The sequence below is a fragment of the Leuresthes tenuis genome, unplaced genomic scaffold (assembly GCF_036924035.1).
Source record: "Leuresthes tenuis unplaced genomic scaffold, fLeuTen1.0.hap1 SCAF_5, whole genome shotgun sequence".
Taxonomy (NCBI): Eukaryota; Metazoa; Chordata; class Actinopteri; order Atheriniformes; family Atherinopsidae; genus Leuresthes; species Leuresthes tenuis.
Window position 1 is genome coordinate 33,124,404 of NW_027325359.1, and position 4,085 is coordinate 33,128,488.

General features: G+C 44.8%; 1 non-coding gene across 1 annotated transcript; it reads left to right on the forward strand.

Annotated features, from left to right (window-relative positions):
• The first annotated feature begins 1,626 nt into the window (after positions 1–1,626).
• Positions 1,627–1,746, forward strand: trnal-caa (transfer RNA leucine (anticodon CAA)). Its single transcript has 2 exons — positions 1,627–1,664; positions 1,701–1,746. It is a non-coding gene; the product is annotated as a tRNA-Leu (tRNA).
• Positions 1,747–4,085: the final 2,339 nt, after the last annotated feature.

Here is a 4,085-nt window from a genome sequence, read left to right on the forward strand (position 1 = left end):
AATGTAAGTGCAATTAATTAATAAGATTAATGTTTTAACGCTGTAATAAAAGGTACACAGTCATTACTACAAGTTATGCTGTGTAAATCTGTGGCTTGTTTCGTCATTGTTCATGAGAAAGCATTGTTTCTTAGCATCTGTTGCTAACGAGTGTTTTTGGTATGACTGGAGGAATAGCTTCATTATGATTGTATTTACTGCATTAAATCACACACTGGATCCCCAAGTTTTGATGACAGGTAAAGCACATAAACAAACCGAATGATAGAAACTCGTGTCAGCTAGCATGACAGTGTTACAGCTAGCATGACAGTGTGGCAGCTGGCATGACAGTATGTCAGTTAGCATGACAGTGTGCCAGCTGGGATGGCAGTGTTAAAGCTAGCATGACAGTGTTACAGCTAGCATGACAGTATTAAAGCTAGAAAATAGTCTTTTGACAAATAGTCGTCGATGTCGGCAAAGCGGCTCTTAACCTCCTCACGGAGCAGCTTCATGTGCCGGGTGAACTCTGTGCGTAAAGACGCACTGACAGTGCCAACAGACTGCTTCAACAGAAGTGGAAAATGCTGCAAGTCCCCATTTGACATTTTTGCAGCTCTGTACTCCAGTTTGTGCACAAAAGCATCCAGAGCGTCTTTGCACTGCATGACGTTTGATTCGGGTCCCTGCATCCGCTTTTCGTCTCAATGTACGGCGTGAATGTGTCTGCCAGGTGGGCCGTTTTGATCTAAAACGCATCAGTCAGCTGGAACACTGGAAGTTCAGGGTTGTCCACTTCCTGTAACACTGTTAAAAGCGCGTAATAGCGTAGATCAGGGGTGTCAAACTCAAATACACAGTGGGCCAAAATTGAACAAAGCCGCGGGCCAAGGTTGAACAAGTGAACCTTTTAATATGGAACCCAACAAGTTGTGTATCGTGTGTTGGATGTAGCTGCAGAGAGAACACAGAAAGTTAATGTCTACTCGACGTTCACAGAATAAATAAAACCGCATTTTATAAAATTGGGTTTTCAAACATGGCGGCAGCTCTTGTGAAGGAGTGACTTTCATGACTCATCCAGTGACGTCACTCCCAGGCCAATCAGTGGCCTGCAGTCTGTAGACGTGACAGTTTGGGCTCGAGTCAGCTCGAACCCCGGCCGAGTAGGAACTAAAAATGTACCTGCTGCCAGGTGGTACTACCTAATGGAAAACACTCAAAGCTGAGTCGAATCAAGTCTAGTGGAGTAGGCACGGGTTGAAAAGGGCCAACTGTGTTCCGAGGCCATTCTAAATCTCTAAATATAGACGTAGACTTCTAACATGTGAGTAGCCAACTCTGAGAGAGTGAAGAGAGCACCAAATCTTTGTCAAAAATGAATTATTTGTAAGCATTTCTTTAGCCACCTTCATGCACCCACTAAAGTACTGAAACGTTCTTGGGATGTTCCAGAGCAGCGATCTATGAGAAACCAAACCTGCGCAACATTCGCTCGGGACTTCTTTCAGATATTTTTTCACCCAGCCCCTCCTCCACTCTCCAGACACCCGTTCTCCCGCACCCTTTCCCTCGTATTTCCAGCCGTGAGGGCGCATCTCAAACAGAAAGCTTCCCTCTGCGGACAAGTTTTTCCTGCGTGGTGTCAGGATGGCCGAGCGGTCTAAGGCGCCAGACTCAAGGCTTGATTCCTTCCTTAGCAGAAGGACTTCTGGGACTTCTGGTCTCCAAAAGGAGACGTGGGTTCAAATCCCACTCCTGACACTTATGCTGAAATCTTATTTGCATATTAGAAGACCATGACCATGACCCCTCAATGTGGGTCATGATAGGAACACAAATGTGACACAAACATGACACAACAATTTAGGACATCGAGGCGAAGGTATACCTGCTGCTTGGTGTATGGCTTTACATCCAGCAATTCACCTCATTGACGACATATAAAAAAGAGATATTTTATATTTAAAATTGCATGGGTTTTGCCGGGTTCTTGTGAAGGCTTGTGTGGCTTTCATGACTCATCCAGTGACATCACTCCCTGGCCAATCAGTGGCCTGCAGTCTGTAGACGTCACATTTTCGACTCCAGCCGAGTAGGTGCTAAAAAACTGAGTTGGATCAAGTCGCGTGGCATAGGTACGAGTTGAAAAGGGCCAATTGTGTTCCGATGCCATTTTAAATCTCTGAATGTAGACTTATTTCAATTTTTGTTATTTTCTTTTATTATTTTTTTTCGGAAGGCATGTTTTTTCAAAAGTGTGAATAGCCCGGCGAGCTCAGTCGGTAGAGCATGAGACTCTTAATCTCAGGGTCTCAGGTCTTAATCTAGCAGGGGACCAAGCGTCTGTATAATTCTCCTCCAATCACGTTGCCCATTTCCATTTTTGGTGATAGCCAATCACGATGGCACTTCTCTCTGCTGGTGTTGAATTCTGTAGTATTACAATTCTTTCATCTTGTCTGTGAACCTGTAGGCTCCCAGTTCGCTCCCTGTCACAATGCATTCAGGACCCTCAAGCAGTGGCAGAGCAGCCGGGGCCCTCACCTGCAGGTTCACCACCACCAAAGGACGTCTCCTTAGCTGGTGGTTAACCGAGAAGACCCATTGTGACTTTGGCATCAGTAAGTAATGAGGATTTACTTATGCTGATATTTATATTAATATTATTAATATACTCAACTGTATAAAATGTACAAAGCCCCAGTTAAGGTTATGTTTTTCTTTTTGTCAGTTTACAAAGCCACGGTTTGGTGGCTCTCATGGTGCCATGCTGAAGCCACACTTAAGTTTGGCTGGGAAGCATTCATCTAAGGTAATGTAAAGAGAATGATACATAGGTTGACTTTGATTTTAAAAAATGTACATTGTTATTGTTTTCATGTAGCAGTAACTATAGTGGCACTTTCATGCATTTCATTCATTTCATGTTGAAATGATCTGGTTTTATTGACTGCTATAACCATAATGATAGATAGATTAATTCATTATCATCTATGGTTATCATATATTGTGAACTGTGCCTTTATTCCCTCAGACCTCTGAATTATCCAACCACATCACAAGCCCCATCAAAAGAAAACTGTCACCACCTGCCTGCAGTCCCACAAAGTTTCTTCAGACTGTTTCTCCTCTGTCTCTTCCTCCATCTCCATCTCCTGTATCAAGCCCAGCTTCTTCCATTCTGCCCTCCACTGCTACAGTTGTAAGAAGATATTCAACTACACTTGAAACAGGAACTGCTATTGAGTAGATTGTTATCATATCTCTGTATTTACCTTATTTTCTTTAATTTAATTTTTCATGAAATAGGAAGTGTCATCTGCCACCTCCTCCTGTATCTCATCTGGAACCCCCTCTGCCCCTCTCACCTCACCATTGCCTGTGGAGATTCCACCTGTTTCAGACGCTGCCTGGCTGCCCACAAAGCTGCTGAAGACCATACCACTAAAAGATCAGAAGTGGATTTCAGCGGCTCTGTGGAAAAACCAGCCTCTGCGCACAGACCTGAAACTGTGGTATGATCCACCAGAACCATCCCTGATATATCATCAGGTCCCCACTTCAGAGCGCTTTTTTCACCACCGGCTTCTCTTGTGGATGCCATACCATCTGTGGAAGGTCAGGCTGTCCTATCCTGCTTGTGGCACGCAGCTCAAAAGCTATGGAGCTCACAAGAGAGCCCGCCACATTCTGGATGTGGACCGGTATTATCTGATGATAACCGAGACTCTCTGGTGCTGTTCAGCTGGTTGCAAGACAACATATCTTTCCTCCAGCAAGACAATCTTGGACCAGCTGGACTTGGCTCACAGGCTGGAGTTCAGATTGATTGTGACTCGAAAGTAAGTATACGTAGATCATTTTGCCTTAGTTTGTTATCTCTGGTTCTCTTTGTTTTATGCAGATTTGCTTGTGATGTGCGGGTGTTCCGTTTCCTGAGGGAGAGGGCACTTGGAAACAGTCCCACTCGCTTGGTCAGACAGCTGAGGGAGAACCACAGCGAGGAATGGCTTAAGCGCCTCTGCCGGTACCTTGGAGCGTGCTCCGACTTTGCCGCCAGACCAAGCCATTTCCCTGTGAGATTCCAGGATCCTCCTGAG